Source organism: Hypanus sabinus, chromosome 2 (assembly GCF_030144855.1).
Source record: "Hypanus sabinus isolate sHypSab1 chromosome 2, sHypSab1.hap1, whole genome shotgun sequence".
Lineage (NCBI taxonomy): Eukaryota > Metazoa > Chordata > Chondrichthyes > Myliobatiformes > Dasyatidae > Hypanus > Hypanus sabinus.
Window position 1 is genome coordinate 78,614,176 of NC_082707.1, and position 16,520 is coordinate 78,630,695.

General features: G+C 39.7%; 1 long non-coding RNA gene across 4 annotated transcripts in view; it reads left to right on the top strand.

Annotated features, from left to right (window-relative positions):
* LOC132380261 (uncharacterized) overlaps positions 1-13,259 on the top strand; it is a 280,768-nt gene extending 267,509 nt beyond the window's left edge. Inside the window, exons 12-15 of one of the 4 annotated variants that reach the window (XR_009507712.1) lie at positions 5,231-5,327; positions 5,414-5,591; positions 9,274-9,350; positions 10,831-13,259. This is a non-coding gene — a long non-coding RNA (uncharacterized LOC132380261). The remainder of the gene's footprint in view (positions 1-5,230; positions 5,328-5,413; positions 5,592-9,273; positions 9,351-10,830) is intronic. The other 3 variants (XR_009507715.1, XR_009507713.1, XR_009507716.1) reach the window with 3 other exon arrangements.
* The last annotated feature ends 3,261 nt before the right edge of the window (positions 13,260-16,520 follow it).

The window sequence follows — 16,520 nt, forward strand, 5'->3', positions numbered from 1 at the left end:
AGATGAGTGGGAAGCCAGAGGATTGGGAAACTTTTAAAGAGCAACAGAAGATAGATAACTAAAAAGGCAATACGGGGAGAAAAGATGAGGTACGAAGGTAAGCTAGCCAAGAATATAAAGGAGGATAGTAAAAGCTTCTTTAGGTATGTGAAGAGGAAAAAATTAGTTAAGACCAAAGTTGGGCCCTTGAAGACAGAAATGGGTGAATTTATTACGGGGAAATGGCAGACGAATTGAACAGGTACTTTGGATCTGTCTTCACTAGGGAAGACACAAACAATCTCCCAGATGTAATAGAGGTCAGAGGACCTAGGGTAATGAAGGAACTGAAGGAAATTCACATTAGGCAGAAAATTGTGTAGGGTAGACTGATGGGACTGAAGGCTAATAAATCCCCAGGGCCTGATGGTCTGCATCCATGGTTACTTAAGGAGGTGGTCCTAGAAACTGTGGATGCATTGGTTATCATTTTCCAGGATAGATTCAGGATCAGTTCCTGAGGATTGGAGGGTAGCTAATGTTATCCCACTTTTTAAGAAAGGAGGGAGAGAGAATACAGGGAATTATAGACCCGTTAGCCTGACATCAGTGGTGGGGAAGATGCTGGAGTCAATTATAAAAAATGAAATAGATGAAAAAAAGATGAACATTTGGATAACAAGTAACAAATCTGGTCCGGGTCAGCACGGATTTACGAAGGGGAAATCATGCTTGACTAATCTTCTGGAATTTTTTGAGGATGTAACTATGAAAATAGACAAGGGAGAACCAGTGGATGTAGTGTACCTGGGATTTCAGAAAGCCTTTGATAAAGTCCCACATAGGAGATTAGTAGGCAAAATTAGAGCACATGGTATTGATGGCATGCATAGAAAATCAGTTGGCAGACAGGAAACAAAGAGTAGGGATTAACGGGTCCCTTTCAGAATGGCAAGCAGTGACTAGTGGGGTACCGCAAGGCTCGGTGCTGGGACCGCAGCTATTTACAATATACATTAATGATTTAGATGAAGGGATTAAAAGTAACAATAGCAAATTTGCAGATGACACAAAGCTTGGTCGTGGTGTGAAATGTGAGGAGGATGTTATGAGAATGCAGGGTGACTATTGGACAGGTTGGGTGAGTGGGCAGGTGCATGGCAGATGCAGTTTAATGTGGATAAATGTGAGGTTATCCACTTTGGTGGCAAGAACAGGAAGGCAGATTACTATCTGAATGGTGTCAAGTTAGGAAAGGGGAAGCACAAGGAGATCTAGGTGTCCTTGTTCATCAGTCACTGAAAGTAAGCATGCAGGTACAGCAGGCAGTAAAGAAAGCTAATGGCATGTTGGCCTTCATAACAAGGGGAGTTGAGTATAGGAGTAAAGAGGTCCTTCTGCAGACGTACAGGGCCCTGGTGAGACCACACCTGGTGTATTGTGCGCAGTTTTGGCCTCCAAATTTGAGGAAGGACTTTCTTTTTATTGAGGGAGTGCAACATAGGTTCACAAGGTTAATTCTTGGGATGGCCGGACTGTCATATGTTGAAATATTGGAGCGACTGGGCTTGTATACACTGGAATTTAGAAGGATGAGAGGGGATCTGATTGAAACATATAAGATTATTAAGGGATTGGACATGCTAGAGACAGGAAACATGTTCCCAATGTTGGGGGAGTCCAGAACCAGAGGCCACAGTTTAAGAATAAGGGGTAGCCCATTTAGAATGGAGTTGAGAAAAAAATTTTCACCCAGAGAGTTGTGGATCCGTGGAATGCTCTCCCTCAGAAGGCAGTGGAGGCCAAGTCTCTGGATGCTTCCAAGAAAGAGTTAGATAGAGCTCTTAAAGATAATGGAATCAAGGGATCTGGGAAGGAGGCAGAAATGGGGTACTGATTGTGGATGATCAGCCCTGATCACAGTTAAATGCGGTGCTGGCTCGAAGGGCTGAATAGCCTACTCCTGCACCTGTTGTCTATTAACCATCTCTGGAATACTTAACTGAGTAACAAATTATGTATTTAAGTGAAATACAGAACAAATTAAGACACTACTGATACTACTACATACTATAAAACTCTGTATTAGTTCCTAATAGTTATCTGTGAAGGAATTCATCCAGTGTATGCTGCTGTGTTCTTTTGATTGGCTGTAAATGAACAAAATCAGCATCAGGTTTATTATCACCGGCATGTGTCGTAAAATTTGCTAACTTAACAGCAGCACTTCAATGCAATACATAATATAGAAGAAGGAAAAAAATTAAAACAGTAATAATAAATAAACAAGTAAATCAATTACAGTATATGTATATTGAGTAGATTGAAAATCATGCAAAAAACAAAAATAATATATATTTAAAAAGTGAGGTAGTGTCCAGATGTTCAATGTCCATTTAGGAATCGGATAGCAGAGGGAAAGAAGCTGTTCCTGAATCACTGAGTGTGTGCTTTCAGGCTTCTGTACCTCCTACCTGATGGCAACGGTGAGAAAAGGGCATGCCCTGAGTCCTGGAGGTCCTTAATATTGGACGCTGCCTTTCTGAGACACTGCTCCCTGAAGATGTCCTGGGTACTTTGTAGGCTAGTACCCAAGATGGAGCCTCTTTCACTTCTTTCAGTCCTGTGCAGTAGGCACCCCCCCTCCCAAACCAGACAGTGATGCAGCCTGTCAGAATGCTTTCCACAGTACATCTGTAGAAGTTTTTGAGTGTATTTGTTGACATGCCAAATCAGTTCAAACTCCTTATGAAATAAAAGCTCTGTCGTGTCTTCTTTATAATTGCATCGATATGTTGAGACCAGTTCCTTCATCTTACCCTTCCTGTAGCTCACAATCAACTCTTTCATCCTACTGATGTTGAGTGCCAGGTTGTTGCTGCGGCACCACCCCATAAGTTGGCATATCTCACTCCTGTATGCCCTCTCATCTCCATCTGAGATTCTACCAACGATGGTTGTATCATGAGCAAATTTATAGCTGGTATTTGAGTTATGCCTAGCCACACAGTCTTGGGTATAGAGAGAGTAGAGCAGTGGGTTACGCACACATCCCGAGGTTTACCAGTATTGATTGTTAGCGAGGAGGAGATATTATCACTAATCCGCACAGATTGTGGTCTTCCGGTTAGGAAGTTGAGGATCCAGTTGCAGAGGGAATTACAGAGGCCCAGGTTCTGCAACTTCTCAAACAGGATTGTGGGAATGATGGTATCAAATACCGAGCCATAGTCGATGAACAGCATCCTGATATACTGTAGGTGTCTGTATTGTCCAGTTGGTCTAAAGCCATGTGAAGAGCCATTGACCTATTGTGGTGATGGGCAGATTGCAATGGGTCCAGGTCCTTGCTGAGGCAGGAGTTCAGTCTAGTTATGACCAACCTGTCAAAGCATTTCATCACTGTAGATGTGAGTGCTACTGGGTGTTAATTATTAAGGCAGTCCACATTATCGTTCTTAGGCACTGATATAATTGTTACCTTTTTGAAGCAAGCGGGAACTTCTGCCTGTAGCAGTGAGAGGTTGAAAATGCCCTTGAATGCTCTCTTGAATGTGCTTCAATAATCAGCACCGGCACCTAGTGCAGGGAATAGACAACCTGCATTGTGTTCCTTCATGAAGTAATGTCATAATCCAACAATAAATTTCTTGGCATCCTTTGTGGTCATTAGTTCAGATGTATCATTTTCATCTCTCTCCTTGACTTCTTATTTCCTGACTTGGTGCTTCAATACAAAAAATGTGTTCGACAATTGCATCCGCCAGCCCAAATCGATAATATAACACAAGTATACACAACTGATTTATTAAAAACCGTTCACTCTAAGCACCGTGTGGTGTCTAATGGCCACAGAAGTGCATGTGACTGACGCTGGTTAGAAACTTCTGGCAATAGTCACCTGTACCAATGAAATGGCGTTACATCCCAAATAAATAAAGGGAATTCTGGCTATTTCCTCAAATAGCTTTTGTTCTTAAAGAGTAGTCCCAAATAAGGGGCTGCCCAATTAACTGATGGCCCGATTAACCTGAATCCATTGTATTTTAATACAAAATAAATAGATTAGACTGTCCCAAAAAGCATCTTTTTTTGTTGATGATGATTGCATATACACCAGTTTTATTTGCAGATATATATTATTTAATACATAGAGACACAATAAGCTATTCCAGAAATAGTTGCTTTCAGAGAGCTCAGTGAGTAACTATAGATCCAGTGTGTTACAGACTCATGTTGTATATTTTAACCTTGGCTTCTGGTGAATAATCTCATTCAGTTAATGGATTGCTGAGAAAGTACACTAGTCTTCAGTATCACTGGAGTATGACTCTTGATACTATACAGAGAGTCATTCTAGACTGCTTTATCAGGTTTTCAGTAGAACAGTGACACAGCTATTAGAGCTGCTACTTCATGGTTTCAGGACTCAAAATCATGAAGAGTAAGGGTCCCAGAACAGATCCCTGAGGCACTCCGCTGGTCACCAACCTTGATGCAGAGTATGAGCCGCCTACAACCACTCTTTGCCTTCTGTGGGCAAGTCAGTTCTGGATCCACAAAGCAATGTCCCCTTGGATCCATTGCCTGCTTACTTTCTCAGTTAGCCTTGCCTGGGGTACATTGTCAAATGCCTTGCTGAAATCCATATACACTACTCAAGTGCCTTGCTGAAATCCATATACAAAATAATAACTTTACAAACCCTGCAGCTTTGTGACTTAAGCATAAAACATGAAAAGAGAAAGAGGAAACCAGGGTGTAAAGTCTTGCTTTTGTCACAGGCGTGCATGTTTATGGTGCTAAATATAAGGGTTTTGAAGCAGTGGATATCTTTAGAAAACAAATACGGTGCAGGAGGTTGAATTCACTCATTATCTTGATCAGATCAACCAAAGGGGTTAGGAAAGGAGTGTAAAAAAAATGGGTCACAACCCATCAATTAATGCTAGCTTAATATCACTGTTGGTCTTGAAACTGCTCGTTTGTTCTGGAACATATGCAGGTAAGTTCCATAATCCTTTTATCACAACATATTTTAGTAATTTTCTTAATACAAAATACTAACCTATTAATTTAGAATTCTTGCTTTAGTAAACTATCTTTTTTAGTAGGTTTAAACCTGCTAAATGCAATTTAAACAAAATGCAAGAGTTCATGGAATATCAATGTGCTAAATAATGTGGTCTTTTTGAAGATATCTAGTTAAACATTAGCACGTCAGAACTTAGGTTTATTTTTCTCCTGCCAGTTTTGTCTTCCAGGTGCTGAATTATTGATGTATTAGTGTAAAAACACTTCAAAGATATATTTGTGGGAGAACTTTACATTCTTTGTGTGTCTTTCAAGTAAGTATATGGATATTCAGACAGGCTACATTAAATCCTGATGAAAGATCTCACTCAAGTCATTGACTATTTATTCCTTTCCATAGATGCTGCCTGACCTGCTGAGTTCCTCCAGCATTTTGTGTGCGTGCTCTGGATTTCCCCCATCTGTAGAACCTCTTCTGTTAATGAAAGGCTACATTATGGTTGTGTAAAGTTCCTTGTTCTCCTGCGCCTCTATATTTACCTAACTGATTAAACTGAAGATCTCTCAGCTGATTTCTGGTATGGATCTTTTTACAGTTTATGTATTTGTCTACTTGTACAGCTTAAAGTCTGTGCTTCATTTTAAAGGGGTCAATGTTTAGTGTTGGACTAATGACATGAGCTGGAAACTGACTGTTCCAGATATACAGTCTAGGAAAACGAAACTGCTGAACCTCCTTTGGGTACAGTTGGTTGATTTCACAGCAACTAAATCCGAGAAATTGACTGCTAAAATGAGATAAATCAGATTAGAATTAGGTACCATTCTGTAAACATCTCGTTGGAGCTCTTGGTTGCAATGAAAGTCTAAATATTTCTTATAGGCCCAGTAAGAAATAAGTGAATCTTCTTCACTGCTCTAAAGTTGAAGTAATAAGTAATGTACTATGTTTTGTTTTGTCCCACTTACCTAAGGGTGTCTATATTCTTCTGCAGTATTTGAATGTACATGTTCATTTGACTAATTTGTGGGATGCAAGAATTGAATGTTATAAGAGATTGAGCTGATGAAGCTTATATTCCCCAGTTTGAATAAATTACATTAAAATATAGATTTATTAAGTGTTCTTTCAAATGAATGGATATGTTTAAATGAAATTAATTTAAGCTAGGGTAGATGCTGGGAGAATATTTCCCTTACATAGAAGGTCTAGATGGGGTAGAGTTTGGCAAATGTGTTCAGGAAAGTTTCCTTAATCAATACAATGAGAGAAAGTGTGATTAGGGAATGAAAAGTTTGTTTAGGGGAATACTTGGCATCTGGTGACCACAATGTCGTTAGTTTCAAATTAAATATGAAAAAGATAGGTCTGGTGCATGAGCTGAGATTCTAAATTGGAGAAAGGCCAATTTTGATGGCATCAGAAAGGAGCTGGAAGGTGTGGAGTGGGATGGGCTGTTTTCTGGCAAAAGTGTATGGTAAGTGTAAGGCCTTCAGAAGTGAAATTTTTTTGAGAACAATGCTTTTATGTGCCTGTCAGAATAAAAGGTAAAGATAATAAATGCAGGAACCTTGATTGTCAAGAGGTTAAGAAAAGAAAAGTAGGAACAAATGGAATGCTTATGGAGTATAAAAAAATGCAAGAGAACACATAAGAAAGAAATCAGGAAGGCTAAAAGAAGGCATGAAGTTGCTCTAGCAGATAAGGTGAAAAGAATCCTAAGGGATTCTCCAGATATGTTAAGAGCAAAGGGATTATAAGAGACAAAATTGATCATCTGGTAGACAAGAATGTGTGGAGCCAAATGAGGTGGGAGAGATTTCAAATAAATCTTTTTGCATCTGCATTTATTCAAGAGACAGACACAGAGTTTACAAAGTGGCAGTAACTTTACGGACCATACACAGATTACAGAGGATGAGCTGCTTAGGTGGAAAAACCCTCAAGGCCTAACAAGTTGTTCTTTCAGATACTGCTGGATGCAAGCGCAGAAATTTCTGGGGCCCCAGCAGAGATATTTATATCATCCTGAGTGACAGGTGAGGTACCAGAGGATTGGGGGATAGCCAATGTTGTTGCACTGTTCAAAGAAAAGGCTCTAAAAATAAACCAAGAAATTATAGGCTTGTGAGCCTGACATCAAGTTATTGTGTGTGGTAGGTCATGTCTAACCAATCTTATAGAGTTCTTCAAGGAACTTCATAGGAAAGTTGATGAAGACAAGGTGGTACATGTTGTATACATGGGCTTTAGTAAGCATTTGACAAGGTCCTGTATGGGAAATGGGTCAAGAAGTTTCAGTTGTTCAGCATTCAAGATGAGGGAGTAATTTGATTAAACTTTGGCTTTTTGGGAAAAGCCAGAAAGTTGTAGTAGATGGTTGCCTCTCTGACTGGAGACCTGTGACTAGTGGTGTGCTGCAGGGATCGGTGACAGGTCCATTGTTGTTTGTCATCTACATTAACACTCTGACAGATAACTGGATCAGTAAATCGGTGGATGACTCCAAGATTGGGGTTGTATTGGACAGTGAGAAAGGCTATCATGGCCTGCAGTGGGATCTGGACCAGCTGCATGAATGAGCTGAAAAATGGCAGATGGAATTTGATGCAGACAATTATGAGGTGTTGCACTTTGGTAGAACAAACCAGGCTAGGTCTTACAAAGTGAATGGGAGGGTACTGAGGAATGCTGTAGAACAAAGGGTTCTTGGAATATAGGTCCATAATTCATTGAAAGTGGTGTCACAGGTTGATAGGGTCATAAAGAAAGCTTTTGGCACATGGGCCTTCATAAATCAAAGTACTGAGTACAGGAAATGGGATATTATGTAGAAGTCGTATTAGACACTGGTAAGGCCTAATTTGGGGTGTTCTGGGCAATTTTGGTCACCTAGCTACAGAAAAGATGTAAATGAGGCTAAGAGAGTACTGAAAAAATTTACAAGTATTTTGCCGGGTCTGAAAGATCTGAATTATAAGGAAAGATTTTGTAGGTTAGGGCTTTACTCCATGGAACATTGATGATTGAGAGGATATTTGATAGATATATACAAAACTATGAGGGGTACAGATAGGTAAATGCAAGTAGACTATTTCCACTGAGGTTGGGCAGGATTACAACCAAAGATCATGGGTTAAGGGGGAAAGATGAAAAGTTTAAGGGAAGCATGAGGGAAAACTTCTTGTCTCAGAGTGTCAAAGGGTTTGGAACAAGCTGCCAACACAAGTGGTGCATACAAGCCCAATTTCAATATTTAAGAGAAGTTCAGATAGATACATGTACGGTAGGGGTATGGAGGGCTTTGGTCTCATGTAGATCAATGGCAGTAGGCAGATTAAATGGTTTGGCATGGTCTAGATGGGCTGAATGGTGGTTTCCGTGCTGCACTTTTCTATGACGCTATGAGCCTATGGTTCTTTCTTCTGTGTTTAAAACTATAGGCCAACCTTGGAATAAGCATCATCGAATTAACAATGAAATGAGGAGACATTCAGGAAAATGTTTTAAGCTCCCTGCCCAGAGGCAGAAATTAGTTGATTTGAAAAGCATTGTGACAATGGGGTTGTATGAGAAGGGGAAGTTAATGAAAAACCTCATCTTTAATAATGTTGACTGACCAGGCTCAAAAAACCAAATGCCCTGCTCCATTTGCTCTTTTTTGTTCTTGCGTCTTATTTTTGTTAATTCTGTAGGAAAGGTAAAATAAAGATGGTTAAAGTAATTAGAGTTGATCCTTAATATCATTGCTTCTCCTGGTAGGAACCTCACTGCCATTTTCTATTTCAACCTACCTTGTTAAAAATCTTCTTGGGAATTCCATGAATTAATCAGACGAAGTCTTTCTCATTTCTCAACTAAGTGGGAGAAAGGATTCCAAAGAAGGTAGTGGTCTGAAGAGAAAGCATCATACTACCAACCTGCTGAATGCTGCAGAAAGGAATGAACATGACTCTGTGTCATGAGTAACTTATTATACTTGGTCTCAGTGCTATTGTGCTTCTTTCTAACCAGCTTATAACATTTTCACAAATTTGTTGCACAGTGAGTCTATCAGTGCAAGCCTATTGACTCAGCTGTTCAGTGTCATCTCTGCCATTTGCATGTATTGCTGGTTATGTGGAACAGAAATCCAATGAACTTTGTGACATTGATGCTATTGTATGAGTAGGTCTTAGGCTACAAAAGGCAAATCATTTCTGAAATCCTTACAGCTAAGGTCAACCTAAAATTAATCTTTTCTTCACTTATTTCAATAGACTGTACACTGTGAAAGGCCGGTGGTTTGTGTGAATACAAATGATATGTGGGTCAGATGAGCAATGCATTTCTCAAGGTAAGAACAAAAAGTTTATCCTCTAATGGAATCTATATATTTAATTTACCAGCATACCATAGAATATAGAACATAGAACAGTATAGCACAGTCCAGTCCACGATGTTGTGCCAACCTTTTAGCGTACTTCAAGATCAATTTAACCCTTCCCTCCCAGATAGCTTCTCATACACATACCTATCTAAGAGTCACTTGGATGTCCATAATGTATCTGCTTTAATGACTGGCCATGACTGTGCCTTTCATGCACTGTCCAATTCCTGAATAAAATACTACCTCTGCCATCCCACCCCTATACTTTCCTCCATTCACTTTGAAAGTATGTATTCTTGTATTAGCCATTGTTACCCTGGGAAAAAATATGCTAGCTGTCCCCCCCGTCTATGCCTTTTCTCATCTTATACTCCTCTATCAAGTCTCTTCTCATTCTGGTACACTCCAAAAAGAAAATCCCTGGCACACTCAATATTTCCTCATAAGACATGTCCTCTAATCTAGGCAGCATCTGGGTAAATTACTCTGCACTCTCTCTGAAGCTTCCACATCTTCCCAATAATAAAGTGACCAGAACTGAACTCAATACTCTAAGTGCAGAGTAACCAAAGTTTTATAGAGCAGCAACATTATCTTGAGACTCTTGAACTTAATTCCTCAACTAAAGAAAACAAACACACTATACACCTTATTAATCACACTATAAACTTGCATGGCAACTTTGAGGGATCTATGGATGTGGACCTCAAGATTCCTTTGTTCCTGCACACTACCAAGAATCCTACCATTAACCCTGTATTTTGCCATCGAGGTCAACTCACCAAAGTATACCAGTTCACACCTTTCTAGATTGAACTTCATCTGCCATTTCTCTGCCCAATTGACTATTGCCTTATAACAATCTTCAACATTCTCCACAATACCACTAATCTTTGCATCATCTACATACATACTAATTTACCCTTCCACTTCCTTATATACTTCAGGCAGAGTCTGCTCCATCTACTACCACTCTCTGCCTTCCATGGACAAGCCAATTCTGAATACACTCAGACATCCATGTTTCCCTTGATCCAATGTAATCTGATTTTCTGAATGAGCCTACCTTGGAGAACCTTGTCTAATGCCTTACTAAAATCCGTATCACCACCTGACTTTTATCAATATGTTTTGTCACTTCCTGAAAAAAAAATCAGTCAAGCTTGTGAAGCATGGCCTGCCCCTCACAATGACTCTATGATTATCACAAAATTCTAATTTATTTATTTATTGAGATACAGCACAGAATAGGCCCTTCTGGAACCATGGCACCCAGCAATCTTGCAAGATATAACAGATAACAACATAGATTACAGTTGAGTTATTTATCAATCAATATATAAATGTCACCTGAAACACTTTGGTCTGTATACAGGGGATAAAGTGGAAAAAATGATGTAATAAAATGTTATAGGATCTATAATTCAAATTTTTCTTTGATTTGCAGCAGGAAATTGGGGAATATTTCAGAAAAATCTGAATCTTATCAACGTACACAAGCAAAATCAAACTAATATTTTTAATACTATCACAATATTGTTTTCATTTTTTTATTTTTTTATTGCAAAATCATCTAGACATCCAGAATAGGATATAGTATTAGCTGCAGAATGCGTTATGTTAAAATGTAGAGTGACATATGAATGCTGGGGTCCATAACCTGGGAATTTACAGCATAGAATGATGTTGACAAATGAAAGCCAATAAATAGAACTTGGCAAGGTCATACAAATTCTTCAATCTCTATCAAACAAAAGTTCTGTTCGTCACAAACTCCCTTATCATTTTCTAATCTACAAAGACTGGTGGCTGAGCACTATTCTGCTTTTGAAGCTCTCCTTTTTTTCTAGACCTTTATACAGTATTCCTATCTCTGTAACCTGATCCTGTGCTGCAGGTTATGTACACAGCTTGGATTAGAATTCTAGCTTCTTTATCAGTTGGAAATTACCTTCACCTGCCAAAGACAGAAGACTAAAAATTTCCTTCCTAAGCAAATTGCTTCTTTGCTTCTTTCTGTCTCTCTGTCCTGTTAGATTTCCATAGCCCACATTTTTATCAAACATCTGAGCTCCTGCCCAAACATCTTCTGTGATTCTATATAAATGTTGTTCGATAGTGTACCTGTACGACTTGCAAAAGATGTTAGCCTACATTAAAAAATGCATATCTAACTCTTTTGCTGTTGGTTTCATTTATTTAAATATCATTTCTTTTTTGATGCATTCCATGGATATAAAAGTATCTACAGAATCAGATTTAATATGCATGTTGTGAAATTTATTTTTTTGAGGCAGCAGTACAATGCAATACATAATAATTTAAAAAGCTATAAATTACAATAAGAAATACATATAAAGATTAAATTAAGTAAGTAGTGTAAAAGGAAAGCAAAAATAAAGTAGTGAGGTACTGTTCATGGGTTCATTGTCCATTCAGAAATCTGATCGCAGAAGGGAAGAAGTTGTTTGTGAAGTGTCTTCAGGTATGTATCTCCTGCTTGATGGTAACAATGAGAAGAGGGTATGTCCTGTGTGATGGGGTCCTTAATGATGGATGCAGCCTTCCTGAGGTGCTACCTTTGGAGGTGTCCTAGATGCTAGGGAGGCTACTGTCGACGATGGAGCTCGTTGAGCTGGAAAACTTCCTTTAGTTTTTTCAAATCCTGTACAGTGGTCTCTGTGTGCCAGATGGTGATGCAAACAGTTAGAATGCTCTCCACCGTACACCTGTAGAAATTTGTGAGTGCCTTTGATGACACACCAAGTCTCCTCACACTGCCGATGAGATGTAGCTGCTGTTGTACCTTCTTTGTAATTGCATCACGTATCGGACCCAGGATAGATCTTCAAAGCTGTTGACAACGAGGAACTTGAAACTGCTCACTCATCCCATTGCTGATCCTTTGATGAGGTCTGATATCTGTTCCCTTAACTCCTCCTTCCAGAAGTCCACAATCAATTCCATAGTCTTAATGACGTTGAGTGCAAGGTTGTTGTTGCAACACTACTCAACCAGCTAATCTATTTTACTACACTACACCTCCTCATCACCATTGAAATACCGCCAACAATAGTTTTCTTATCAGCAAATTTATAGATGTCCTTTGAGCTGTGCCTAGCCCACACAGTTGTGAGTTCATGCCCTAAGCACACATCCTTGAGGTGTGCCAGTGTTGATTGTCAGCGAAGGGGAGGAGTTATTTCTGATTCACACTGACTGGGATCTCCCAGTGCAGAAGTCAATGATCCAATTGCAGTGGGAGGTACAGAGGCCTAGGTTTTGGAGCTGAGGACATAATTGTCTTGAACACTGAACTGTAATTAATAAACAGCAGCCTCCTCCCCTCCTTCACTGCAAGTAGTTTTCTTTCATCCAATGGATTTTTCAACACCCAGCCAAGAAAAATGGTCATCCATACTGCAGGATGCAATGCTAAGAGGGATTGGCCTTTTGCTCATGCTCCCAAAATGTTTTGTTGCAACCACATAATTGTGTGCATTGTCACAAAGGGTTACAGTAGAAGTTTGAAATACAAAAAGCAAGTACTGGAAGCAGTCTGCAGGTCAAGTAGTATCCATACAGAAAGAAACAGTTAATATTTTTGGTTGAGCATTTTCCACCAGACATGATTCATTCAGTTGTGTGGTGGGTGCCATAATCCTGACAAATGGGGAAGGCAAAGAACAGATCTGTCAACTTGAAAGTAGGCACCATGAGCAGTAGAGTCTGACTTCTGAGCTCTGACCTAGTATGTCCCATCATGCAACCATTACTATTAAGCAAATGATCAATTCCGGTTTAATGAAGCATGCACTACCACATGACAGATTTTCAGCTTGCAAAATCAAGTCTTGTTTCTCTTTCTATAAGCACTGTTTGACTTGCTGAGTGTATCCGGCATTTTCTGTTATCCTTTATTGTAGAATTACGCTATCTGAATCTTATTATCAATAAGTATGGAAATTCATATGACTTTCTGACTTTCATTTTCACTATATTTCTGGAGAAATAATAAAATCTGTAAGTTGGCACTGGGAGTTGGTTATCTCTGTGTGCTTGTGAATATGATTTCTGGCTTCAGGTCAACTATGGGCAAAGAAACTGCTCCTGATCATCATTTCTATCCTCCCTCAACAGAATCCTCCATGTTGAGCAGCAGCTCGAAGTTCAAAGTAACTTAATTATCAAAGTGCTTATATTTCACCATATACAACCCTGAGATTTATTTTCTTGTAGGCATATACAGTTAATCCAAGAAACACCACAGAATTAATGAAAGACTGCACAGAGCAGGACAGACAAACAATCCTTGTACAAAGGATAACAAACTGAGCAAATAGAAAATAAATAAAAAAACAAACAAAAATTATCAAAAACATGAGATGAAGATTTCTTGAAAGTGAGTCCGCAGTTTGTGGGAACAGTTCAGGGATGGGGTGAGTCAATTTGAATGAAGGTATCCACTCTGGTTCAAGACCCTGATGGTTGAGGGGTTACAACAGTTCCTGAACCTGACGATGTTTTGTTCCGAGGCTCCTGTACCTTCTTCCTGATGGCAACAACGAGAACAGAACATGGCACTTGGAAGAAGCACTGGATATTTTAAGGGTGACTGAGTGTACTCTGGGTGGGGGATTTCAATGTCTGCTACCAAGAGTGGTTTTTTAACATGGTTACAGATGAAATTGAAAGACACGTTGCTAAAATGAACCAGACTAAGGAAATAAAAACACCTTACATTTTCTTCACCAATTTACCAGTGACAATTTCATCTGTCCTTAACAGTATTGTTAAAAGTAATTGTGCGGGCAAAGCCTTATTACCACACAAAGGACCTTCTGTATTGTGTTGTGTGACACTATAATCATGCCAAATCAGAGAGACAAAGAACAGTTCTGGCAGCTGAAAGCCAGTGTTCCAGGTCTGGATGCTGTTCCAGTAAAGATACAACACTGGGATCTAGACAATGATGTGGTAAATTGTCTGGGTATATTTTGTTCAAAACAATCAGCAAATCCAGTCTGGTGAATGACTGTTCAATCATTCAGTTATCAATGCATTAGAAGATGTCATTGACAGCGCCATCAAGTAGTACTTACTCTCTAATCATCTACTTAACAAAGCTCAGTCTGGACTTCTCAGAATGGCTCTGGTGCAGACCTCAACACCCCATTGAGCAAACATTAGTGAACTTCAGAAGACAGGTTATCGTGATCAGCCTTGCCTTGAACAGCAGAATTTGACTGAGTGTGGTATCAAGGAGGATGGGTAAAGCTAAAGTCAGAAGGCATCAGAGGGAAAATAATACAATGGATGGAATTATATCTTGCACAAAGGAAGACGACTGTGCTTTTTGGAAGTCCTAGGACATTATATCAGCAGTGCCTCAGAAGTGTAACCTACACAAAGCATTTTCAGCTGCTTCTGTTTAACCTTTCTTCCAACAAAAGGTCAGACTTGATAACTGCTAAATATCCAGAGCAATTGAGACAGCCCATGGGGACCCTGAGGGAAAATTCGGGCAAGATTGATAAATGACAATTAGCACTAGTGAAAATATAAAACAGGACAATGTCTAAACTCTCACCCATGGCACCAAATGACAATACTGACATGAAATTTGTTGTTCTGAAGCAGCAGTATGGTGCAACACATTAAAAATCACTATGAGTTGCAATAATAATTTTTTTAAATAAATATGTAGTGCAAAAAGAGAGCAAAATAGTGACATAGTGTTCATGGGTTTATGAACTTTTCAGAAATCTGACAGCAGAGGGGAAGACGCTGGAATGGAATACTTTCCTTTCACTCAATAACACTACTTAACATTACACAGACAGTACCACCCATATGATTAACATTCCATCTACCACTGTAAACATTCATTTTCTCCTCCACCAGAATACAAAGGCTAGTGTGTGTATCATTTACATAACTCCCTGCAGTTATTCACCTAGGCTCCATCCACTGCACACCCTACACCCACCCATCCCCACCCAAACTTAATGCTCAACCTTCATCACCAAGAATGATAAAGTATCAGGTATAGGGGAACATGGGTTTCTCCCCAAGTCATACACCCTTCAGTCTTGGAAATATATTGCTGGACCTTCATTGTTGTTGTGTCTCAACTCTGACACTCTCTATCCAAAGGTACTGTGAGGGTACCTTCACCAGAAACTTACAACAGCTTTTAGTTAGGAGAGAGCAATAGATGCTGGCCTTGGTAGCAACAATCAGAATCCAAAAGTGAAAGAGAAAAGCCAATTACCAAAAAATGGAGGCTTTGCCCAGATGCTGCCAGGACTGTAATTTCAACCTTACATGAGCAAAACTATGATCTGAGAGGTCAGAAGGAAGTGAGTGTGTGGTGGGTCCAACATCCAGTACTCTTCTATTGGTATACTTGATAGCTGAGTACCCCTGCTTAACCTGGATGCAGAGCTGCTATGCTTACGCAGTCAATATTTAACACAGTACTCGAATGAGGGCGATTTTGAGAACTCCAGAGTCCATTCAGCAACTGTAATATCCCATATTGTCACACATTACACTCATTTCACTTTACCAGTTCTGTTTAATTTCCATGCTGTTACCCTTTTCCTAAGAGGAAGGTGATTTACTAGAACATTCAATGTAGAACAGTACACCACAGTACTATGACCTATGATGATGTGTTGATGTCTTAACCTAAACCAAGATCGATCTAACCCTTCCCTCCTACATATATATTTAATCCTTTTCGCTCCTTATGGAGCATAGGGCCTCAACAAAAGTCCTCCACTTCCTGTGATCTCTAGCAGATGTATTTGCAGTCTCCCAAGTTTGGCCGGCGGCTTTCAGTTCGTCCAAAAGCCTACGCCTCCAGGTTTGCTTTGGGCGACCTCTTCTTCTCTTCCCTTGTGGATTCCATTTGAGTGATTGTCAAGTGACATTCGACTGGCTCTTCCTCAAGGTGTGGCCGACCCATCTCCACTTCCTCCTCCTCATCTGGGATACAATGGGCTCTTGGTTTGCTCTCTTCCATAGGTCTAGGTTTGACACTCTGTCGTACCACTTGAGGTGGAGGATCTGCCGGAGACATTTGTTGAGAAAGGTCTGGATCTTGTTGCTGCTGGTGTTAGTGATTCTCCA